Below are 27,181 nucleotides of genomic sequence, written 5' to 3'. Positions count from 1 at the left end.
ATTTAACAAGAAGGATGAAATAATTCCAACTTAATAGTTTAATATAGATAGAATCACCAATTAGTGCCACATTATAAGCAAAAATTTATCTATTCCTGTGGTAACACTGACATGGTAATAAAGGACATAGTTTAAAAAGTTATAATTTGTTAAAAGATGAAAATAATAGAATCTTACCTTAAAGGAGACATATACGATCATCCTTTCCCTTCAGGAGTAAAAAGACATTTACAACAGAGTCTACCAGTAGGCTATTTTTATTATACAAGTTCTTAGATTTGATATTTTACATGAAAACATGAACATGCCTCACTTCTGAGGAGAAATATCACTCTACCCAACTTCCTATCGTAATTGTTAGATTTAATGACATGACATCTAAATGGCATAGGTGTGAAAACAGTGCTGCTTCACATTTCACAGAAGAACAGCTTAAGCAGACTATCTGCAGTTCTGTTTCATCAGCAACAGTGATTTGAGGTTCACGACAGTGTATTTTAAGGGGGAGGAGTGACATTCTTACCAATCACAAAATGATAAATGATTGATTTCAACCAGGATCACAGATTATTACATGAACCACATTTCTGTCAAAATACCAGCTGCAAAAGATGCTCAGTCTAAGGAGATCAGTTCTGTGCTCCATCCTTTAAGGATGCAATCAGACTGAGGTATAAGTATGTCACGTGAAGTATTAGCAAGGATTTTCCCCCATAAACTAAGGAGTGTTTTTGCTGTGATAAGAAGTTAATATGCATCATCCCACATGTAGAACAAATGACAGCCACCTTCCCATAATAAGTCCGCTCTTCTTGTGGGAATTATCTAAAATGATCACATCACTAAGCTGATCAGTGGAAGGAATGAGGTCCAGTAGGAAAAAAAGCATTCTTGGCTTGAAAAATTCCCCCTACTGTTTGAAAATGGTATACGGCAGTAGAAGTTAGGAATCTAGCAACCGGAGATTTGCTGAACACAACAGAAAAGAAAATGGAACTTTTTTCTTTTTTTAATGGGATAGGAGCTTAACACTGGCAGGATTATCCTTGGAAGTTAGTGTTCAAAGTAAGAGGTATCATTATTAGAGGGAAAATGCATTATATCCTGTAATTAAATTTTTAAATGAATATGAAACCTCTTTTTACTCCAGTAGTTTCTATAGCAGGTGGAGGAATAGTCCCTAGATTTTGTTACTGAACCAGCTGACATGCTGATTAGTAGAAAGCTCCTACTTTGTTTATGGTTATGCTCTTGAGCATTCTAAAACATTTCATCAAGGAATTTCTATGGCTTAGGACAAGTAACCATCTGCCTTTTGATTCTGTAGAGACCTTCTGCTGGCATCTTGGTAATATTTATAATAAAATGGACTCATTTAAAGTCCTTTTTAGAAATCATAATGAAGACATAAGTTAAAATGATTGGGATAATTTAATGAATAAGTGATGCTATTGAAGGATGAGGTTCAATATTTCTAGGCAGCTGCATACCTAATACTATTTGACGCTTCTAAAAATGATCAGGTATGCCGATAAGATTGAACAAACTCATACCTGCTTGGCATGGTTGGATTTTCATGTTTTGATCATGTATAGTGTAATTCAAAACTGGAAGCATATTTTCAGAATTTACTCTATTTTTTTCCCCCCAGTCAGGATGTAAGGTAATTTTCTAGCTGAGCAATTTGTGAATGAGCTTCACAATACATGATGAGAAACTGAAAATCATCTCAATGGTCACAGAATCAGCCAAAAGTATGTCAGTTCCCTCTCCAGAGAGAACAGAGAAATATGTCTATAGGATAGGGAATATCAAGCACTCTGGACTACAAAGGCTCTGAAGCCATGTAATTCAGATGGAAAAAGACACAAATAAGGATCTATAAGATGAAGAAAATATTTATAAAATGTAAACGGTCTCTTTAAAACTGATTTACTTGCATGTACTATATTTATACATATTCCTTACATTTAAATGGACTCCCAAATGATTAATATCATTAAGATAATTATGAAATGCCTATTATGTAACCCACAGCAGATTTAGTAATCCGTACCCCTTCAACTTGTCCCAAATTAGTTTTGTGGTAGGAAACTCAAATAGCTATATACAGAAAGAACAGCTATTGAAACATTTACATTGCTTTACAGTCGTTTCAGTTTTAATGAAGAATGAACTTTAAAATCAGTGGAGAAGGAGGTAGGGCTATTATTGTATTTTAATAAAAATCAGCTGAGGCATTTTCAGAAGCCGTTTGAAAATAAAGCATTAATGATTGTGTAAAAGAGATATTAATAAAGCCATTTATCATATAAACAGTTGAACACCTAGCTTTTTTTTTTTTTCACACGAAAATTTAGACAAGCAAAGTAAGGTATCTTAGTGGCTTAAACACTTCTTTCCCTCTCTTTGTCATTTAACCCCTCGTTCTGCACAGGAGAGACTTGTTTAGAACTTACCGAAGTTTCCCAAAGCAAAAACCACGCACCGGTTCCTAATTCAGATGCCAGATCTGTGGGCAGCCTCCCTCCTTCAGCTTCTGATTACGCTAGACAACACTTTATTAATCATGTATGAATTTCTGCGCGTGTACCCTGAAGCGAACACACACTCTGCAATCTCCATCACCAAAAGAAAAAAGAAGACGCCTTACCTGATGGCAGAAACGGCGGCTGCAGGATCAGTGGCAGAAAGAGCAGCAGCAGTGTGCATGCAACAAGCCAGGCTTTGCAAGGAAGGTGAGATCTCGCTCTCGCTCTTTCTCGCTTCCTCTCTGTATCTCTCTCTATCTTATTCTCCTAAATCACTGTAGCAGCAAACTGCGTTGCATCGTGTCCCCTTTCGGTCACAAAAGGTCCTCCAAGCCGGGCAGCCAGGAGCGACACCACTTTCTTCCTGGAAGCGGTTGCCTCTCTTCTCAGAAACGCCTGGACCCCTCTCTGTGGCTCCCTCCACGCTCACCCTTCAGATCAATGATGCTCGCGGAGCGGCTGGAGCTCAGCTGCAGCGCCGAGCGGCCAGCCAATGGGGGCGCAGGATTCCCTCCCAGTCATCTCCCCGCCCTCAAAACAAAACACAGCGTGCCTTTGACACAGCTCCGAGTTGTGAAAAGTCGCTGAATCCTGTGTTTGAAATCTATCTCGGTTGTTCTTTTTTCCCCCTAGCGTTCATTGCATCCAGGTTCTGAGGAATCGAAGCTCTCGGAACACTCAATCAAACAAGCTTAGTGGAGGGTGAACCTGGGGCGCGGTGAAAGTGAGGGCACCTGGGTTAGTTAGCGCGGGCATTTGGCGGGTGTTTGAGGACCATTCACAATCAGAGGATTGACTATCAGCTGGGAGGCAAAAGGCTTAGGTTTCTAGTCCTCACTGCCCTCAGTAACCTGATTCTTTCATTTTTGTGGCGCCAGAAAATAAAGTCCATTTTACCTGGAAGTTGGCTCATTCTCTAACTGTTGTCTAAACAAGACTGAGCTTCTCATTGATGGGAGCAACCTTATTCATGTCTTTTCTACTAGTTCATTTACCTGTTTCCATTCTCATAGATCTTGGTCCAGATCTTGTGAGGTACTAAAACTGTTCATTCTACTTTAATTTTGGTGTTAAATATGGGAAGATTGTTTGTTTTTAGTTGACATTAACTTCTCTACCTAGGGGAATTTTTTTTTTTTTAGTGATAAATTGCAACTTTATTGAATAATATAATGAGAAAAATCTTAGAAAGAGGAGTAACACGATTGAAAACAGTAACATTACTTCTTCCAAAATCCCAAAAGCATAATGCCTGCTTTATCTGTGATGATCTTTCTTTACATTTCTGTGAGCTCACAACTTTGGGAATTCCCCAGGGGTAAAACTTAAAACTGGTCCCCGGACACAGAGAGCAAAGAGGGCCTAAGAAAGAATATGGGCACTCCAGGGGTAAGTGCAGTTGTAATAAGCAAAGAAACTTACATACAAGGCTAGCCTTTGGTGGCTGAAAGACAAATTTCCACACTTGCCCACCAGAATCCTGTAAGTTTTTACAGAGGCTTTAATAGGCTTTGATCATATACACAGTCCAGATGGTCTCAGCAACTCTGTCAGTATTACTCTCTCAAGGCTGCATCCTTGAAGTGGCTCCTAGGGCCAGGAATAGTGTACCAAATATATATCCCAAGGGCAGGGGAGGGATGTAAGGGGCTTCTGATTATTATTAGCAGGTAGGTCAGCTCGCAGTCATGCACTTTTGACCTATTCCAACAATTTCACTATTGGTGTGCTAACTGCTAAATAGAAATTTGCTTCAATAAGTTTATGGGGAATCATTTTTTCTCTAAGAATCTAAGTCACTTTATCATTTATACGTCAGGAATGCAGCAAAATGGGAGCTAATCATTTAATCTAAGTATGTAAAAATCTCAATTTGACATTGGGATTTTGTACAGAATGTCTTTGGTGTTTTAAAAATAGGTGTGCTCGCTTCGGCAGCACATATACTAAAATTGGAACGATACAGAGAAGATTAGCATGGCCCCTGCGCAAGGATGACACGCAAATTCGTGAAGCGTTCCATATTTAAAAAAAAAAAAAAAAAGTAAAAATAGGTATAACTACAAATCAGATTGGTAGCTAGAACAACTACACAAATAATAATGTCTTTTCAATGTCACTATTAAATAAGAATAAAATGAATGTGTCTCTCTGAGATCATTTGTTCCACTGAAGTGACACAAATGGGTCAATGCATTTGGTGTAGTCAAATTTTGTGTGTCATGACAAGCTGAAATAACTGAGGGAGACTACAAACAAAACAATTTTGTTACCTGTCTGTCATGTGAAGGAGGCATAGAAAAGTACCGTATTTACAGCACTGTATGCTATGTCACTATAAAAAGGTGAATGCTAACTTTATTGTAACTCCCTCATGTAGCCAATAGCAATTTTATTCAGGACATTCTCTGGCTCTGTGTAGTCACTGGCTTTTGTGAAAAAAGCAATATGCTAATAAATGAAAATCATAAACATTGTTTATTTCTTCACTTTATAATGCAATTTATTCTATTTGTTTAAATTCATTTGCTGATCACAAATACCCAGTCATTGAATACAGTGTATTGCCTTGTTCTGCAGGTCTGAGACTTCCAGTGTGTGATTTCCAGACCAGTAGCAAAGGTATCACCTGGGAACTTACTGAAAAGGTATATTCTCAAGCCCTTCCCCATTCCTATCCAGTCAAAACTCCAAAAGTAGTATTCCCAAATCTGTGTTTTAATATTCCTTCAGTTGTTTTCAATGCACACTCAAGTTTGAGAGTCACTGCTCCAAGAAAGGCTTCTGCAAACTGCTGCAAGAGTCCAGCACCTACTTTGGAAAGTAAAGTTTCATTGCAGCACAGTCACACCCATTCCTCCAATATTTTTTAGAAATGCTTTTGCACCACAGTGGCAGAGTTGAGTAGTTGTCACAGGGAATCATAACTCAAAACCTAAAATGCTTACTATTTATACCTTTAGAAACATATGTGAACCCAAACCTAGGGCATTACATGATGGACTATATAATTAGTACAGGTGGTAAGAGTTGAGAAATAAATGACATTTAAATATGTGGTGGACAAGATCAGGTTGATGAAATCAGTGCAATCTGGAAAAGATTGAAAATGATGATGTGGAAAATTAGGTCAGTGCATGTTTTTTACAGTTGCTGCTCCACTCTGGAGAAGGGACATAATTCTCCTCTCCAGATTTGATATAGGACATGCTTTGAAACATGAATGGTAAGAACATTATCACTTCTTAGTAGGATATGGAAGAACAAATGTAAGTTTGTCCCACTTCAGATAGAAGTTTTCTATCAGCCTGGATGGTTGAAGGAATAGAACATTGGAGCCTTAGCTGTCCCAAGCTGAATATGTAGCTTGGGAGAGTAATAAAGCTTTTACTTATAAGCCAGTGAGATTTGGGGGATTGTCTGCTACCACACATGAACCTAATCTAACTTAATACAAAGAAGTAGAATTAATTAACTAAAAAAAAAGTGCCTGCTAAAGCAAGAGTCATGACTTGGACAAGGCATTTCACTAGAAATTCAAATATTATTTGGGGGAAGAACAATAAAACAAATAGAATCACTTTAAAGAAGAAAGGTCTTGAAAAGTAGAAAATGAATATTAAAATTTTATGACATAATTAAGGCTAAGAAGACAGAACTTCTTTAGCAATAGGGAGTCATGGAAGGCTGTTTAGAAAAGGAATGATGTCATCAAAATTATGCTGTAAGAAGACTATTCTGTTGGCAAGGCAGAGATAGAAAGACAGTAAACAAAGGAAATTAGTCACAAGGCTGTGAGAAATTAAAACATGATGTAATATGGGCCAGAATTCAAGCACTGTCACCTACACTTAATGCATCAACAAGTTCCATCAACTAGACTTCCTAAATATCACTAAAAGCATCATTTTATCATTTATCTTATCCCTACTGTCATTGTTTTAATTTAGGCTTTTGAGTTCCTCCCTGAATGCCTGCTGCCATCGCTTAATACGTATCTCTATCTCTTCAACATGTCTATTTCTAGTCAACTCCAGTATTCTTGCCTGGAAAATCCCATGGACAAAGGAACCTGATGGGCTACAGTCTATGGATTCACAAAGAGTTGGACACAACCAAGCAACTGAGTGCATGCGCACACACACACACACACACACACACACACACACACAGCTTTGCTTTACAACTTATTGAGTCCAGGACCATTCAGGCTAATAGGACAATTCCAACCTCACAGATAAAGAGAGGAGGCATAGAAACCAGTAGATTCTCAATCAAACAACAAAAGCAGCAATAAATTTTGCTTGGAAGTGGCATACATCCCTTCGGTTTGTATTTCCTAGGCTGAAGAAAGTCACAAACACATTGCTAAGCACAGTGACAATGTAACATGATGTCAGTATGCGGAGATGCATAACCTTCCTAGGAAGAGAAGCATGCGAAGGCTGGTGATTATTTTGAAGAGAAACACAATCAAGCATATTCTCTCTCTGATCCTAAAATATAAAAATATGAGGTTGCCTACCAGGTGGTTTGCATTGTGGGGTAAAGATCATATTTTCTTTTCTTTTGTAGTACTTTTTTGTGAAATTAAACTGATTTAAAACAGCAAAAGAAATGAATATAAGGAATTGCATAAGAATAATTGAGAGGTTTTTTTTTTTGTTTTGTTTTTTAAATTAAACTCTGGATGCTGACAGTAGAGAGGAAAGATCAGAGGTTCAGTATTTTAAGTCTCAGAGATTATGCTCCCTTGCTTGTTCTGTTTAAAGCAAAGAATGTATCAAGGTCCTATGTGCACATTGCTTATTCACCAGGTGATCTCCAGAATCAGTGTAAAGCGGCCTGATCCACTGTGAAAAAACATGGCTTGACTCTATTAGAGTATCCAAGAAGTACACCAAATACCCCCAAGAACTTCCAATCAAAGGCCAGAAGGTCCCTTCCCTCATTGATCTAGACTGCCCCTCTTTGGCGATATATACATATGAAGTTTGGTGACTTACACCATTTTTCAGTGTAAGTGAGCCTGAAGGCCGTAAGCAAGGACAAGCACTTCTTCACGTGAGAGCTTCCTCATGAGCAAAAAAGTGGATCACAACCACATGGATCTCTCCCTATCAGCTGGACCTGTAATCAGAGGGCCCAGAAAATGTTAGTGTGTTATCGTATATGCTAGGCTCACAGTTATGTCAATGACACGGGGCAGAAGGAAAAGATCAGTCTGCAGAAAGGTGATGTCAAATATTTTGGGATTCATATGAAGGCAGAAACCCAGATTCTCTAGGGTGAGCTGATGATTCAAAATAACTGGATAAAACCAACTGCCAGAGTGTAGCAGGAAATAAAAAAATTGGCTAGTCATCTAAAAGCAATAAGACACTGCAACAATTATTACCAATAATAAATGGATTAATGTTTACTGAGCACTTACTGTTTGTCAGGCAGAGGGATAAATATTTCACTTATATATTTATCTTTCATGAGAAGGTGGTAATATTATTTTCTCCAGTTTACATACTGAGCTAAATAATATAAAATGGTCATAAACATGATAATCACTGGAGTCAGAATTTGAGTCATGTCAGCTGAACTCGAGTTCATTTTCATAATCTCTAAACTCTGAAACTTTTCTCTAGTATTTCTTTATTTCTGTTGTTGTTGTTGTTCAGTTACTAAGTCGTCTCCGACTCTGTGACCCCATGGGCTACAGCATGCAAGGCCTCCCTGTCCTTCACCACCTCCTGGAGTTTGCCCAAGTTCATGTCCATTGACTTGGTGATGCCATCCAACCATCTCATCCTCTGTTGCCCCCTTCCCCTTTTCCCTTCAATTTTTCTCATCATCAGGGTCTTTTCAAATGAGTCAACTGTTTCTATATAATCTGAATATAGCAGCTTTGGAGATATAATTTCTTTCTTTTTAATTTTTTTTTCTATTTTTTTTTTTATTAGTTGGAGGCTAATTACTTTACAATATTGTAGTGATTTTTGCCATACATTGACATGAATCAGCCATGGATTTAGATGTGTTCCCCATCGTGATCCCCCCTTCCACCTCCCTCCCCATCCCATCCCTCTGGGTCTCCCCAGTGCACCATGGAGATATAATTTCAATGGCGGAAGAAAAATCTTGATTTTGTTAAGAAACAGCATTTTTACCTCAAGAGTTGACTAATATTTTCAGGACCCACTGAACAAGTAATGGTTGAATTCGGCAATGTACATTGCTTTGTGAATGCAAACTAGTAAACACTATAATCTCTAGAGATCATTGAAAAAAAATTTGGTCCTCAAAAATTTACAGCAACTAAATATTTTACCATCAACAACTGTATATAAACTGAGCATTCAACAATGAAATGCCACTCTGTCCTAAGATTATAAATACATCTCCATTTGAAACAGAATTAAACGTCACATTTAAAAAGTAAAAGATGCAACGAGCTGAAGGCTTTGTCACAAAAGAGTGAACTTCTTCTACTTCCATGATGACCCAGAATCTGCCAATGGAGGGGACCTGGGTTCAATCTCTGGTTGGGGAAGATACAACATGCTCTGTGGCAACTAAGCCCATGTACCATAACTACTTAGCCCAAGTTCCCTAGAGTCTGTCCTCCACAAAAAAAAGAAGCTGCCACAATGAGAAGCCCACACACCACAAAGGAAGAGTAGCTCCCACTCCCCACAGCTAAAGAAAGCCTGCACACAGCAGTGAAGACTCAGCACAGTCAAAAATTTTAATTAAAAAAAAAATTGGAAAAAAAAAAACACTACAAAGTAATACAGTGAACTTCTGACTAAACAGAGTTGCATACAGGCAGAGATCAGACCTACCTCAATAATTTTCTCACTATCTTGATTAGAAATGTACATGAGACTCAATCTCATATAGAAGGAAGGGATTAATTTTTAAAGACAATATATGTGATTGACATAAAATTATCTCATGTGAACATTACAAAAACTGGGTAAAAGATACTTTCATCACCATTTCATAGATGATGTAACTATAGATCATAGATGATGGGGTTCAGGTATGAAATATCCTTTGCTCAAGATCACACTGACAGTGTCAGGATAAGGGCCACGGTTCATACTCAGTGGATCTTATTCTAATATCTTTTTTCTATTTTTACAAAATCATACCTGCTCCAAAACTGAGTTTTCTGACTTACAACCACCTGATAATAATACTTTTTCCTTAGGCTGTGAGTGGCCATCAATCAGTAGAATCCCAGCTCTCACCTTCCTAATGCCTGATACTTTTCACAAAGGGAAAATTTCTCCTTAGTCGAAGGGACGGGACAGGGGATGACTGGGGATGGGCCAAGAGACTGCTCAGTATGTGAAAATGAGAAACATAAGGTATATGATCAAAACTAATAAATGCTGTGGTTCTTTGGAAAGGCCACAAAATGTAGCTGGGATTAAAGTGGGAGCTAAAAGAAGGTAACAATCTGATTAAGTAGAACAATTCAGATATTCAGGCTTGATACTTATGTGAACTAGCCAGTTGGGGCCTAAGACATGTGTTGTGGTAAGTTAATAAGCATTTTAAGTTATCATACATTATATCAACTATAAAACTGAGTTGTTTATTCTTTAACTGGTATTCAAGAAAGGGACACCATTATGAAGCAAGGGACTCAGGTATGGCCAGGGCATGGAATAGGATAAATGAGGAATAAATACAAATGCAATTTTGAAATAAGAAATTATCAGAGACTATGACTTCCCAAATAGAGATGAAAATGGACAAGATGATATTAGAGATTAATCTGAATTTTCAAGTTTAAATAACTAAAGAAATATTGGTGCTACTAACCAACATTGAGAAGTCTGGAGTTAGCATTACTTATAAAGAGAAGATGGATCCAACTCAAAATTCACTTTCACAAAGAGAATTTAAATGAGAAAAATTTTTTGGCAATCCATGATACAATTATATATCTAAGGGTCAACTTTGTGGTAAGAATAGTAGCATTAAAAATTAGTTAATGTTATTATTAGTGGTGTAAAATAATTATAAAATATTCCACTCCGTGGTTCAAGTGGTAAAGAATCCTCCTGCAATGCAACAGACACAAAAGATGCAGATTCAATCCCTGGTCTAGAAAATCACTTGGAGAAGAAAATGACATCCCACTGCAGTATTTTTGCCTGGAGAATCCCAGGGACAGAGGAGCCTGTTAGGCTACAGTCCACAGGGTTTCAAAGTTTTTGACACAACTGAGCTTGTGATGAAAGTGAAAGTCACTCAATCCTGTCTGACTCTTTGCAACCCCATGGATTATACAGTCCATGGAATCCTCCAGGTCAGAATACTGAAATGGGTAGCATTTCCCTTCTCCAGGGGATCTTCCTAACCCAGGGATCAAGCACTTGATAAATAGAATTATAAAATATCAAACATGTTGAATGTCAAGGCTATCAGAGATAATGTACTCTAGAAATTCAAGCATATGTTAATAGCTTAGTAAAACAACATAAATCCAAAGATCTGAATATTTTTTCTGTTCAACAACTTTATATTTCTGTTTGCCTCTAATTTGCATCTTTCATAAATTTTAAATATTTAAACTTTATAACCAAATCTCATATAAATATTTGATATAGGAAATATTTTTAAATTCAAATATGTTTCATACTTTTTTCTATAAAATGTATAAAGAACTAAAGTTTTATGGATTAAATGTTTTGTGGTTCTGAATGTTTGTTTATTTTGATAATAAAATGGTTCCTTTATATATATCATATTAATTTAAGCAAAATTACTTATTTCTTGATTAGTAGCTTTTACAATGTATCTTTAATGTCATATTCTCTAAAATATAGTCAAAATTGGATGTACTAATAGAAAATACTAATACTGCACTTTATATCAATATCCTGTTTTACATTTTAGTAGTTTTAATCTCCTCTTTTCTGTATGTTTTTTCATAGTCCATTTATTTTTAATTGGGTTGGAATATTATTTTTTAATATCCCATTTTTAAGAAGGGATCTAAATAAAGAGAATATATTTTAGCCTTTTTCATAATTTTAGGTTCTATGATCAAACCTCTGCCACTGAAATAAAATAATCAGAAAGGGGGAAATAACGCTTTTACATAACCTCAGGAGAGGGGAAAAAGCAAAAAAAAAAGAGAGAGAGAGAGAAACTGATCTTTCCAAAACCATTGGTACTTCCAGTTTTATCTTGTATAAAGTCAAGCATACAATTGAGAAATTTGTGGCCATTTGGTCTTTGGCCATGTAAGTCACTTATTTGCTCTTGCAACTAAGGCTCTGAATTAAACCGTTCTAAAGTGACTCCAGTGTAAAGAAGCCCCCAGGGGACTTTCCTGGCGGTCCAGTGGTTAAGACTTGCGCTTCCAATGCAGGGGGTACTGGTTCTATCCCTGGTCTGACGCTAAGATCCCACATGTGTGTGTGCTCAGGCCCTTAGTCGAGCCTGACTCGGCAACCCCGTGGACAGTAGCCCGCCAGGCTCCTCTGTCTATGGAATTTCCCAGGTAAGAGTACTGGAACGGGTTGCCATTTCATTCCGACCGAGAGAATGAACCCACGTCTTTTACATTGCCAGGCAAGTTCTTTACCACTGCACCACCCAGGAAGCCCACGACTTGCAGCCAAAAACCCAAACCATAAAACAGAAGCAATACCGTAACAAATTCAATAAAGACATTTAAAACAGTCCACATCCTATATATACATATGTATGCTGCCGCTGCTGCTTAATCGCGCAGTTGTGTCTGACTTTGTAGCCTCATGGACTAGCCCTGCAGGCTTCTCTGTCCACGGGGAATTCTTCAGGCAAGAATACTGGAGTGCCATTGCCATGCCCTCCTCCAGGATATATACGTGTATATATTTCGCTTTAAGAAGCCCATAATAGCACTGGGAGGGGTCATGGAGAGGACGTGACCCCAGGTTGACCCTCAAACGTGATTGTGTAATCAGGGGCTCTTGGATTTCTCCATCTTTGGGAGGTGCATTCTGCCCGGTTCCCGCAGTGGGAGCTGCTTCACGGAGGCAGCCCTGAGAGAGCGCTGTGGTGCTGAGACCGTCTGGACAGCACAGGGCCTGGACGCAGGTGAGACCTGTCTGGAAACGTCCAGGGTTCCAGCGGGCAGGGGTGGGACAGGTGGGCGAGCGGTGCTTTACAAACCCACCGTCTGCGCATCTGGGTGGCTTGCCTCCCTCCGCTTCCTTTCCTCCCTGCCCTTCAGTGTATGAAGACCCGCTTCAGATTTCATTCAGGAAGCGCCAATGGTTGTGATCCCACCACTGCTAATCTTTGATAAGACTAAATTCATACGTAAAATAGAGTATTAATGGGAGGTGAGCACCCATATCCCGGTAGGTCCTGAAAGCCTTCAGGCTGCCGCACTGTTGCCCCTCCGTTGCTGAGCTGATCTCGTGATTGAAAGAAAATTGACAAAGAGTATGAAGGCAATTGGAGAAGGAACACACTCCAGTATCTTGCCTAGAGAATCCTGTGGACAGAGGAGCCTGGTGGGCTGCTGTCCATAGCGTCGCATAGAGTCGGACACGACTGAAGTGACTTATCATGCATGCATGCATTAGGGAAGGAAATGGCGACCCACTCCAGTATTCTTGCCTGGAGAATCCCAGGGACGGAGGAGCCTGGTGGGCTGCCGTCTATGGGATCACAGAGTCGGACACGCCTGAAATGACTTAGCAGCAACAGTAGCAGCATGAAGGCAGTGGACAAGTAAAAGTCATTCTCCTTCTTTAGGGATCTTACCTACCAGCATTGAGGGCTAAACCAAAGTCCCAACACTACTTTTTGAAAATAATAAAATCTTGAGATAGGGAGAAAGGTGTGTGTACTTCATCTTAACAAAAGCAACATCAAGACAGAAAAATAACACACAATAAAGATGCTTGTTATACCATCATTCCATCCAGTCCTAGGGCGGACTTACTGGATTAAAAAAAAAAAGTTATTTATTTGTGTCTAGGTCAATAATTAAATACATTTTAAAAATGTATGTACTTATTTTATCTGTTCTGGGTCTCTCTTGGGGCATGCTTTCTGTTAGTTGCATTATGCTTGGGCATGGGTTTTTTGTTGTGGTGCATAGGTTTCTCATTTCAGCGGGCTATCTTGTTGCAGAGCAGAGTCTCTAGGCACATGGGCTCAGTAGTTGTGTTGCAAAGGCTTAGTTGCCCCTGGCATGTGGAATCTTCCCAGACCAGGGATCAAACTAATGCCCCCTGCATTGGCCGACGAGTTCTTAACCACCAGAACACCAGGGAAGTCTCAAGTATTGGATTTTTAGTGGAGTAAGGCACTCTGCACCCTTTCCTCTGAGTTGTCTGGGGGTTTTATATGATAAATAGCCCATTTATGGTCAGCATATTTATCAAGGGCACCCAAGGAGAGGCATAGTGTCTGATAAATGGCTGAGCAAATTTTATTCCATTTGCAATAAAAAAGATGATTAGAGGAAACTTTTAAGGGATACTGGAAATCATTACAATGCAAATGACAAATTTTAGGATGCCAAGCTTCTTTGCTATTGTTTAACTGAAATCTATAAGTCCTGGGTGATAAAGACCCTTCTAAATAGCAGCACACGTGTATAAACTAGAATTTTATTTCATATAGGCTGTACATGATTAAAATAAGACACGACTGCCAAAAAGCAGGCAATCTTAGGTAAAATGACTAGACATATAGTCCAGACAAAAATAAATACAGTAATACTTTTTCAGAAAGATTCACAACTGTAATGAAGAATTTGGAGAAAATTTAATTGAGAAAATGTTGTTCTGGTTAAGTCGCTAGCTAAGTCATGTCCCATTATTTGTGATCTCCATGGACTGCAGCACCCCATGGACAGGCTTCCCTGTCATTCACTATCTCCCAGAGTTTGCTCAAGCTCATGGCCATTGAGTTAGTAATGCCATCCAATCATCTCACCTTCTCCTCCTGCCCTCAATCTTTCCCAACAACAGGGTCTTTTCCAATGAGTCAGCTTTTCACATCAGGTGGCCAAAGTATTAGAGCTTCAGCTTCAGCATCAGTCCTTCCTGTGAATTTGCAGGGTTGATTTCCTTTAGGATTGACTGGTTAGATCTCCTTGTAGTCCAAGGGACTCTCAAGAGTCTTCTCCAGCACCACATTTGAAAGCATAATTTCTTCAGTTCTCAGCCTTCTTTGTGATATAGCTTTCACATCCATAGATGACTACTGGAAAAACCACAGCTTTAACTATACAGACCTTTAAACACTGTTAATTTACATGTTTTCAAATGGAATGAGCATCTAGGATTTCAAAAGGCAGAATGATGATATTCAAAGGCAGAAGTCATAGCTTAAAGTCTATATTTTCCAACACCTGGAATAGTGGAAAAATAAAGTCATCTGCATGAAAATACAAAATGTTGCCCTGCTTCGAGAAATGCCGAGTCAATATACATGTATATGAAACTGCACAATTTCATATTTACAGAAGGGTAGAATGTCAGAAAATGTTAGAATACTTATGCTAAATTGACATTATAAAAGGACAATTATTTATTATCTCTTACTGCTCTGTTATATACGGTATAAATCATGTTTGATATAAGAGGAGAAAAGATTAGTTTTCCTACTAATATCATATCAATTGTATATATGCAAAGGCCAGTTCTCATTTCCAGTTTTTTGAAATAATACAGTTCTGATATCCTTTAGCTTCAGCACATTTAGTGAATTATAACTTATGGATCATAAAATCCACCCACTTTAAATGTACAATTCAAAGAGTTGTAATAAATTTATACAGTTGTACAACCATCACCACAACCCAATTTTAAAATATTCAAATCACCCATTGTGATCACTGGTGCTAATTTGGAACCAGTCAATTCTCAGTCTTATCCCAACCCCAAGGAAACACTGATTTCTCTCTACAGAACTGACTCATAAAATATGTGGTCTTTTGTTCTGGAGTCTTTAAATTAGCATAATATTTTGAGTCTCATCCATGTGGAAGCATTGATAATTCATTCCATTTATATTGCTGAATAGTATTCTATTGTTTCTGTATACCATATCCTATCTATCCATTCACCAGTTGATAAGCATTTGGATAGTTTCCACCTTCTGCAATTATAAATAATGCTGCTGAATAAGAACAAGCCTTTGCGTGGACATACGTTTTCATTCTTTTAAATATATTTCTAGGAATGGAATCACTTTTTCTTTTTAAATATTTATTTGTTTGGCTGTGCTGGGTCTTACTTGTGGCACAAGGGACAGTTATAACTGGGACATGTGAACTCTTAGTTGTGAAGTTAAAGTATTAGTTGCTCAGTCATGTCTGACTCTTTGGAACCCCATGGATGGTAGCCTACCAGGCTTCTTTGTCCATGGGATTCTCCAGGTAAGAATACTGGAGTGGACTGCCATTTCCTTCTCCAGGGGATCTTCCTGACCCAGGGATCAAACCCTGGTCTCCTGCCATGCTGGTAGATTCTTTACCATCTGAGCTGCCAGGGAAGCCCTGTGGGACCTACTTCCCTGACCTGCATTAGGAGCTCAGAATCTTAGACATTGGACCACAAAGGAAATTCCTGGAATCACTTATTCATATTGTACACTTGTTAATTAAAAAAAAATAAATTGCCGTACTGTTTTTTAAAGTCACTGCACTAGTTTACAGTCCCACTAGCGATGTAAGTTGTTCCAGTTTGCCATATATATGTCAACTGCTTGTGTTCTCTATCTTTTTTATTACAACAATTCTAGTGATAAGAAGTGGTATACTAATGTGGTTTTAATTTTAATTCCTCTAATGATTAATGATTTTTAGCATGATCTTTTTTTCATGTGACTATTATCCATATATTTGGTGAAATATCTCTTCAAAATTTTGCTCATTTTAACTGGAGTTTCTCTTCTGACCATTGTAAGATTTCTCTACATATTTTGAAAATTAAACAAAATATGATTTGCAAAATTTTTTTCTGAAATTTTAGTTTTCTTAATGGTGTGTTTTGAAGTACAAAAGTTGTGTTTTATTTAAATCTGAAAAATTCCATATTATTATTATTTTTAATATGATTTGTGCTTTGGAGACTGTATCCCAGAAATTTTTGCCTAACCTAAGGCCACACATATTTTTCTCTTATGCTTTCTTCTAAAAGTTTTATTCTTTTAGATATTACACTTTGGAGTATGATTCATTTTGAATTTAAACATTTGCACAATATAAGTGATAAATCCATCTTTTTGAATGAGGATATCTAATTTTCCTAGTATCATTTGTTGAATAAAAGGCATCCTTTTCTCATTGAATTGTCTTTGCCTTATGGAAAATCTGGCTTCCCTGGTGGCTCAGACAATAAAGAATCTGCCTACAATGTGAGACCTGGGTTCTATCCCTGGGTCAAGAAGATAACCAGGAGAAGGAAATGGCAACCCACTCTAGTATTCTTACCTGGAGAATTCCATGGACAGAGGCATATGGGGGCTACAGTTCATGGGGTCACAAAGAGTTGGACATGAATGACTAACAATTTATGGAAAATCAGTTGAAGAAGATGACAAATTATACAGAGAGTGAATATCTTAGATTTTTTTTTTTAAATATGAACCATAATTTTCAGGAAATAAATGAGAAAAATTAATTAATGAGCAATATTATCTCTCTCATATCCATAATACCTCTTATGACACAGTTGTATAGATACATCTAAAAACCTGCCTAATCAAACAATAGAATGGGAAAGACTAGAGATATCTTCAAGAAAATTAGAGATACCAAGGGAACATTTCATGCAAAGATGGGCACAATAAAGGACAGACATGATGGACTTGATGGAAGCAGAAGATATTAAGAAGAGGTGGCAAGAATACACAGAACTATGCAAAAAAGATCTTAATGACCAAGATAACCACGATGGTGTGATCACTCACCTAAAGCCAGACATCCTGGAATGTGAAGTCAAGTGGGCTTTAGGAAACATCACTATGAACAAAGCTAGGGGAGGTGATGGAATTCCAGTTGAGCAATTTCAAATCCTAAAAGGTGATGCTGTGAAAACGCCGCACTCAATATTCCAGCAAATATGGAAAACTCAGCAGTGGTCACAGGACTGGAAAAGTTCAGTTTTCATTTCAATCCCAAAGAAAGAAATGCCAAAAAAATGTTCAAACTACTGCATAATTGCACTCATCTCACACGCTAGCAAAGTAATGCTCAAAATTCTCCAAGCCATGCTTCAACAGAACGTCAACCATGAACTTTCAGATGTTCAAGTTGGCTTTAGAAAAGGCAGAGGAACCAGAGATCAAATTTCCAACATCTGGTGGATCATGGAATAAGCAAGAGAGTTCCAGGAAAATATCTGCTTCTGCTTTATTGACTATGCCAAAGCCTTTGACTGTGTGGATCACAAGAAACTGTGGAAAATTCTGAAAGAGATGGGAATACCAGATCACCTGACCTGCCTCCTGAGAAATCTATATGCAGGTCAAGAAGCAACAGTTAGAACTGGACATGGAACAACAGACTGGTTCCAAATCGGGAAAGGAGTACATCAAGGCTGCATATTGTCACTCTGCTTATTTAACTTATATGCAGAGCATATCATGCGAAATGCCAGGCTCGATGAAGTGCAACCTGGACTCAAGATTGCTAGGAGAAATATCAATAACCTCAGGTATGCAGATGACACACCCTTATGGCAGACAGTGAAGAAGAACTGAAGAGCCTCTTAATGAAAGTGAAAGAGGAGAGTGAAAAAGTTGGCTTGAAGTTCAACATTTAGAAAACTAAGATCATGACATCCAGTCACATCACTTCATGGCAAATAGATGGGGAAACAATGGAGACAGTGAGATCCTTTATTTTGGGGGGCTCCAAAATCACTGCAGATGGTGACTGCAGCCATGAAATTAAAAGATGCTTGCTTTCTGGAAGAAATGCTATGATTAACCTAGACAGCATATTTAAAAGCAGAGACATTACTTTGCCAACAAAGGTCTGTATAGTTAAAGCTCTGGTTTTTCCAGTAGTCATGTATGGATGTGAGAGTAGACTATGAAAAAAGTTAAGCTCTGGAGGATTGATGTTTTTGAACTGTGGTGTTGGTGAAGACTCTTGAGAGTCCCTTGGTCTGCAAGGAGATCCAACCAGTCCATCCTAAAGGAAATCAGTCCTGAATACTCATTGGAAGGAGTGATGCTGAAGCTAAAACTACAATACTTTGGCCACCTGATGCAAAGAACTGACTCATTGGAAAAGACCCTGATGCTGGGAAAGATTGAAGGCAGGAGTAGAAGGTGGTGACAGAGGATGAGATGGTTGAATGGTATCACCAGCTCGATGGACATGAGTTTGAGCAAGCTCTGGGAGTTGGTGATTAATAGGGACACCTGGCATGCTGCAGTCCATGGGGTTGCAAAGAGTTGGACACAACTGAGCGACTGAACTGAACTGAACTAAAGTGAATCAAAATTTAGTATTTAGTTGTTTGATATTGTTTGGTGATGAGAACAGATAAATTATTGAAAAGTAATATTTTGACAAGTCTTGATTTTTTCAATGTTCCTTTTGAATAAACTTAGTGTGAAGGTTTTCCTATTTCATTTTCTTTTGTTATTTCAGTGTTTAAAAATCAGTATACTTTTATTAATGGAGAAGGAAATGGCAGCCCACTCCAGTACTCTTGCCTGGGAAATCCCATGGACAGAAGAGTCTGGCAGGCTACAGTCCATAGGGTTGCAGAGTCAGACACAAGTGACTGAGCACTCACACATACTTTTATTCAAATGTCTGAATCCATACCATGTTTCCGTACATTTCTTCCCTGTAATTACCACGTATTAGGTTAATTATGTATTGACACGGTTAGTGATAAGAGCTGTAGTCCATGTGGTATTAGGAGGGCAGGGTATATTGGAGAGTGCTTTTCAAAATATTTTTGCTAAAAGCTGCTAGTTATGGTTGCCAAGTGAGAGATTGTACCCAACTTAAGCTATTCCTCGGGGAATCAAGGGTGATCTTTAATATTACAAGCAAGAAAGCTGACTCTAAACTACTGTTATAGCAGCTTAATGGTTCCCAGTGGGAGATAGTTATAGGATTTATTTCTTACATGCTGATTTGGGAAAAGTCATGCTTGTACCCATGTCATGTATAAAGAACTTATTCAAAATAAGCCATTTTCTGATACAGAGATGTAAATTAAATGCTATACATAAAGTTAACTAAAGGGAAAAGTACAAAAAAATGTTTCATTGGTTGAAATCTTAGTATTTTAATCATAAGGGAAATAAAAATTTACATGGCAAATCAAACACTAGGATTAAATCATTAAAGAAGTCAGATAAATTTATGGTATATCAGAAAATAAAATAAAAGGAAAAATGAAGGAAGGAAGGGAGCAAGAAAAGAAAGAAACAAGGAAAGAGAAGAAGAAAGGAAGGAAGTTATAATCTTTGACAATGATACGGATTGTAAACCTGTGGTAGATTGCAGTACTCACAGTCGCCATTTATTCACATCTGTATCTACCCACTCCTTCAGAAGCCCCCATACACTCTGATTCTTGGACATGTGACCAAGTATGTCCATTGGTCAGTAGCAAAGATGACACAAATAAAACGTACTTGAACTTATGCACTTGTCCCCTTGCTGCTTTTGGTAGAGAGGAGGGGTCCCGCCAATTCTTCCATGTGGAATTATAAAAATATATAATTTTGGTGACGGGGAAGACATATGCCATCTCAGCTGAGTCATGTAAAAGCAGCCACCCACAGCAGACCACAGAATTTAAACAGCTCTGACCACCATCAGCTAGGTGTAATACAGACTAGAGGAACCAAGAGCCCCTATTTTACCCTGGAAGAAACTTTTTACCAACATTCATGACCTAGATAAGTGGTTGTTGCTTTAAGCCACTTGCATAATTAAGCCACAAAGATTTGTTATGCAGCAAATGTTAATGTGATTTTCTAATTTTTGGTGAATATGATTGGATTTTGTATGAATTATTCAAACATGTTCAGTAACATACATTTATGTTGAGAAAGTATACTTTTAATCATATCTATGTAGTTGATGACTATTAAAATATTTAACTTTATATTTTATATTAGAATATAGTTGATTAACAATGTGATAGTTTCAGGTGTGCAACAGAGTGATTCAGTTACGGCATATACATGCATCTATTCTTTTTTCAAATTCTTTCCCATTTAGGTTATTACATAATTTTGAGCAGAGTTCCCTGTGCTATACAGTAGGTCCTTGTTGGTTATCCATTTTAAATATGGCGGTGTGTACATGTCATATTGACTCTGTAGTAACAACATGCTAAGAGCAAAAGGTAGTGCTTTTATTTTAGAACATTTTCAGTTCCTGTATTCATAGAGCCAGTGATAATTCTATAATCCTAACTAGGCAACCAAAAGATTTCATGCGTAGGCAAAACTGGCTTGCAGAAAAATTCCCCTTGGCAGGCTTTAAATACATGACCACAAACAATAATGGCAATAACTGTATACCCCATTGTTCTTTTTGGTTGTTTTCAAATATCAGTCTGAAAATATATCATTATAATTTTTGTTTAATCATATATGAATGCACATGTTGGAAGAGGGAATTATTACTTGAATCTGCAGCCACTTAGTAGAATGATACGGAATGGGAAAATAGTGCGTTTACAAAGCTAGAGAGAGTGGAAGAATGCCAGTAAATATTGGGTGTACCAGTTATTTTAGATGTGCAGAATGGCATCACAGCAAATCATCTCTGTGTGTTATGAAATAGCAGCTATATTTTTCTCAAGTCTGATCACGTTCAGTTTACATTTGTACTTTGGCAATAAATCACCTTCCTTAGAATGTACCTTTTCCTTTCATTTTGCCACACTATTTACATTCATTCAGGAGTACGTCTTTGAAAATCATTTCCAATCTCTTGAATTTTAGGATAGATTGTACTAATCAGCCACGAGCTATCTGAAAATACTTGTGAAAGAGAATAATTTTTGGAAAATACCTAAAAGATACAGAGGAAAAGAACAGAGACAAAATCAAAGAGCATTTATTTTGGTAGCATTTTAATAAGAAATGCAACTGATTGCTAAATTAAATATTCATTCTTGGTTATCTAACAATAAAAGTAAAATAAACAGAAAGATGGGGAGATACGAAGAAGAAAGTTTTGAAGTGTGTAATTCACCAGAGGTATTCAACTGTTTATTTGTTTGCTTGAATGTTTTGAACAGGAATATAAGTATGGAGCGTGCTACTGAAAATGCACAAAGTTGTATACAAGGAAAGGACATTCTCTTCCAGCTCTGAATCCTAAAATGCAGGATTCTCTCCTGAATGAAAACATGTGTCACTATCATTGATATTATTTTTATAGAGATATCTGACTTCCTGTATTTCAGACTTTCTCCTTATCTATCCAAAGGATAGTTTTTGGTGCCATAGCATTTAACTTATGTTTTTTTCAGTAGATTTTGATGGAACAGAAGTCATAGGAGCTCTATTTTTTGATCTAATAGAAAAGTGGGAAAAGCACTTCTCTAACATCTTCTATGTTTATAAAATCCATATAGCATGTGTTTCAGAGCCCTACAAGGAATCTATATCTCTCAGGTCATTCAATTTTTGACCTCAAGCACAAAAAGAAAACTCGAAGCTTTAAGTAAGCTTTCCTATGAAGTCAATTGCAAGACCTTTGGTTCATATGCATTATCTTGAATAGTTTCTTTTGAGTTTGAAGAACAAATGCAAAATATTCAATGACTTATACCTGACAGAAAAGCCATTTTTGCTTAATTTTTACAGAGATTTATGGAAGTCTGCTTTTTAATTATTGGTAAACAAATTGTTTCAAATTCTCCTTTCCTCAGGTATTAGATGCCTACATATCCCTGTCCACTGTCATATGATATACAGTGCTTCCTATGGGAGGAATCTAACATTCCATACCATTGATATGTGACTCTTTGTGATCAATGGGGTATGTGTAAAAATTATATGTGCTTCACCCACACGTGCTTTAAGGGCCATCACATGTCTCTGCCCTTGGTCTGTCCCTCTCCTCAGAAGAATCACATCACAAGATTAATTTAGGGACTATTTATGCAGTCTAGTTTCGGGTTTGTAGCTACACAACGGAGTTATAACCTACTCAGAGGCAACAATAAAACCTATATATAAGTCACTGAAATGCTGGGACTGCTTGTTAGCACAGCAAAATATGGCAGGAAAAAAAGCTGACTGGCAAGATGTAGACCAAAATAAAAGATGTGATTTCTAGAAAAGTTCTTTTGCATATTTTAAATGATATTCATTTTATGGGTCCATATGCATCAATTATATTTTTATAAATATAGCATTGTTCAATATAAACAAATCATAAACCTAAAATTTACTTCACCTTATTTTCACAGTCTACTCTGTGCTAGTAATTGTGATAAGCCCTGAGGATACACAAGTGACCACAGTTCCTTCACAAAGCCTAAACCGACTTATTTTTCAGTCAATAAATACATACTGAACATCCTGAATATCTGTTCTAGGTTGTTAGATGGCCTGTGATAGCCACGGTCTTGCAAGACATTCTCAGACTTATAGCCTTTTCTCCCTTGGGCTTGTACTCACCATTTGTATTCTGTCCTAGGAAATAGTTTCTACCACTTATTAATGCAGCTTGTGAATATGATTTCTATTCCTTCTGGCTGAAGCCTTTTCTGAATTAAATACTGAAATTATAATTAAATATTACAGCTACTCATAAAGATTATGGCACATATTTGGCAGGAATAAACATCAGCGTCAGTTTGGGCTCCCCTTAAACATTTTCTCAACCAAGTCAGTGACACCCCCACCCCCCCGCCTTGATAATGGATGCTCTAAGGCATTGCTGAGCTACTCATGTCCCCTCATGGCCCTGAGATATTCATGAAGCACTTATTCCTCCAGTGACTGGAAGCATTGTCAGTCAACAGATATCAGCTGAGCCCTTTCACCATGAGCAGAAGTGAACTTTCTAGAGCAATGGGCAGCCCACTGCCAAAGACCAGCCTTGGAGAGATGGAGAAACCTGATTTACTTGCCTCAGTTGATTTATTTTCATGTGCTCAGTGCAGAATTCTGGTGAAAATATTTTTCAAACCAACTTCTCCCTCTACCCAGTCCTATCTTATTTCCTTCCCAAGAGACTTTAAATTTGAGATCCCTTTCCAGTAAACAGGTAAATTTATATATGAGATGAGGAGAATATGCAGTTGCCATTTTCAGAAATGACAGATCTGAGCAGGTAGAAGATACTGACCTACTGTCTCCATTCTGATTTTTATGTGGTATCATTTATAAACCCTGTCAGTTAGTAGGACCCTTAGGCCTTTAGATAATGGCTCATATCCAACATTCTGCCAGGGTCTATTACACAGTTATGGGCTTTTTCCAATGATCCATGACAATTAGGATATTGGAATAATCAACTTATACTTGAATACTTATTGTTTTATGGAATTACCTCATTTTACTTGTTTATTTAATGTCAGATTACTTAAAAGATAAGTTAACATGCTGTAAAGGAAATCCAAACATACTGATTCAAGCACAAAAGAAGATTTTTTCTTCTTTGAAATCTTCAATCTGTGTGAAATCTTCAATCTGTGCCATGACCACAAAGGCATCGTCATGTCGGTCAGATGAATGAAAGAGCATGACAGAGAGTACTGGAAGTTTTTCATTCACCAGATTAGCAACTGGACTGCATAACATTTATTTGAATGCATTAGTATAAAATTTAGTTACATGGCAATGCCTAAATGAAAGGCTCAGTCTGTGCCTAGGGGAAAGGAGATAATATATTTTGGACAACTATTATCCAGATCATACAGCACTACCTGAATCAATACTGAATTTGTCAATGAATAAGTTAATGATGTAAAAACACCTTGAATAGTAAACACAAAGAAGATTTCAAGTTGGAACAGGGTCAAATGATGACAATGAATTCATTTTTAGTGTCTGTCCTCATAGTGCTGGAATACCATGTGCTAATATGTTTTACAAGTGTTGGGTAAAATGAACACATCAAGGAATAACTTCAAGCCTATTTTTAAAAATGGAGTTGGACCTTGAAGTATTACTGTCTCTCTTATTTCAATTTGTCATGGAAACAAGTATGGAATTTTAAAATTCCAAGCATTTTATAGTTATAATTATCATATATGTTGAGTGATATAAGTAGCATTTCTGTACTCTTTGTTGAAGAGTATGAGAAAGACTCAGAGAACTTGGAATTACTTTTCTTTGGGGGATTATTAAATACATGTACCAAAAGGGCACCTGGGGTGATCTTCCTTCTGGGATGACTTAAGGGATCCAGATTTGCTATGAAGTGGAAGAAGATACTTAATCTCACAATAAGACCAAAAAGGTTGTAACAACCAGAAATTTTAAAAACTAACATGTAAGAAAGATAGAGAGGTAGCAGATGTCTAGAAATCATAGGGAAATCAGAAATTGGTGTGGTTACTGTCACAGATGAAATGAAAACTCACTGATCTAACTAGACTAAGCCTTGCATCTAACGGAAAAAACAGAGGATGAAACAAGAATGTACTTAGAAACATAACATGAGACTTGAAAGCTGACCACATGCATGCCACTGTACTTGGTGACCGTGACTCAGAGAGGGTGCGGCTTCAGTGCTCATATGTTCATTCAGTGAAAGTGAAAAGTGTTAGTCTCCCAGTCATGTCTGATTCTTTGCAGTCCCAGGGACTGTAGCCTGCCAGGCTCCTCTGTCCATGAAATTCTCCAGGCAAGAATATTGGAGTGGGTAACCATTCCCTTGTCCAGGAGAACTTCCCAACTCAGGGTTTGAACTGGTGTCTCCTGCATTGCAGGCAGCTTCCTTACCATCTGAACCACGAGGGAAGCACTATTCATGATAGGGAACTCCTAAATGTGCTTGTGTCTTAATTCAATAACTCTCATATTTGAGGCTATACTTATTGCTCTGTGTGAAAATAACTCCATGTGTTTCCTAAGGGGAAATGATTCTTCTGTCTCCCCTCTCAGGATATTGACTTGCATGGGTAGACTAATCCAGCCCAACAGTCTTGCCCTCCTTCAGCTAGCTAGTCTACATGCCCAGTGGAAGGACAAATGTGTGAACAGCATTCCTGGTTGCATCCTTGGGTTGAAAGGCAGTTAAGTAAATTTTGTGAGGTTCTTCCTCAACTCCAATTTCCATTCTTACCCTCTTCTTTTCCTCAGCATCAGTATTATGCCTCCAAATTCAAGATTTATACATTTGGATGAGGCATCTATCTGTGAATTTTGTGGAAAGAGGTTTGTAATGAGGAGCACGTTTTCTTCTTTGGCACCTTGTACATGAAAGTTATTGCTAAGCACCTACTATATGAATGCATTTTAGAAATACTCTAAAAGTCTGCTGTATGGACTCAACCAGTACCATGACAACAAGAGCAAAGACAAAGGTTATATGTTTGGACCCAAAAGAGGAGCATTTGCTCAACTATAAGTCATACACACACACACATCATATAAAATTATAACAAGAAGATTTAATTCTCATAGATGCCTATGAAAATCGAAACCCTCTCCTGTCATAAAATTATTGAATAAAACCCCCAAATCTTATAGCTTGTATATGAAAGGTATTTGCTAAAACCAATTTTTGACACAAATTCTAAAACTTTACATAAAGGTATCATGAGTTGTGAAGATGAAAGGTAATTTTCTTAACTACATTCAAGATTAAATGTTGACTAATATGTCTATTCTTTTTATAGATAATTAGAATATTGCTATGTGGAGAAACGATCAAAAATTATGCAAATACTTAGGATAACTTATAGAGGTGTTTGACTTATACAGGCAGATAATTCATTATTTTATAACCTTTTTGAGATTTTCAAATTTTAAATATTTGTCATGATATCTTTAGTCATTTTACATAAGCATTCATTTTCCTGACTATTTTTATATTCATAATATTACATTCTTTTTCTTATCAGTCCCCTAAAATTATTTATATTGCCCCATAATACCTAGATCTGCATTAATCTGTGAGTATATCATTTTATGTTTCTTATTCCCCTTTGCTCTCAAAATAAAAAGAAATTACTTAAAGCACAATGGACTAATTAAGAAGCAGTTGTAAGAATGACTTCTTCTATTCTCTAACCTAAGTAAAACTTAGTAGGTGTGAGAAAATTTCCAGGCTACAGAGCAAAGTATGAAGGGATGTGTTTGAAAGAGAGGGGAGAAGGGAGAAGAGATCAGTGAAGTTGTTCTTGAATGTAAATGCTCCGTTTGTTCTACCACCAAAAAGCCCTAGACTTGGAAGTTTCTCTGAATAGAGAATGAGGGATTGTACCCCGTGGTAGTATGGGCTATATTTCTGCAAATATTCATTCCCTTCCACCTCTTGTTGTGAATAGTATTTATTTCCAGGCTCCATAGATGGTTTGGCCATGTGACCAGCTTTGGCCAATGGGATGGTAGCAAACCTGATGTAAGCAAAGGCTTGCAAGGTGCTTGTGCAATGGAGCTTGTCTTCCTGTATTTCTACCTCTGTCTTGAGAAGCACACACTCTGAGAGTAGCAGGAACTTTACTTGA

At 37.5% G+C, this 27,181-nt stretch overlaps 1 non-coding gene across 1 annotated transcript; it reads left to right on the top strand.

Moving 5' to 3' along the window:
- The first annotated feature begins 4,453 nt into the window (after positions 1-4,453).
- LOC122684016 lies at positions 4,454-4,560 on the top strand. The gene has a single exon (XR_006337912.1). It is a non-coding gene; the product is annotated as a U6 spliceosomal RNA (small nuclear RNA).
- The last annotated feature ends 22,621 nt before the right edge of the window (positions 4,561-27,181 follow it).

The sequence above is a fragment of the Cervus elaphus genome, chromosome 25 (assembly GCF_910594005.1).
Source record: "Cervus elaphus chromosome 25, mCerEla1.1, whole genome shotgun sequence".
NCBI lineage: Eukaryota > Metazoa > Chordata > Mammalia > Artiodactyla > Cervidae > Cervus > Cervus elaphus.
This window is presented reverse-complemented; position numbering and strand designations above follow the sequence as displayed.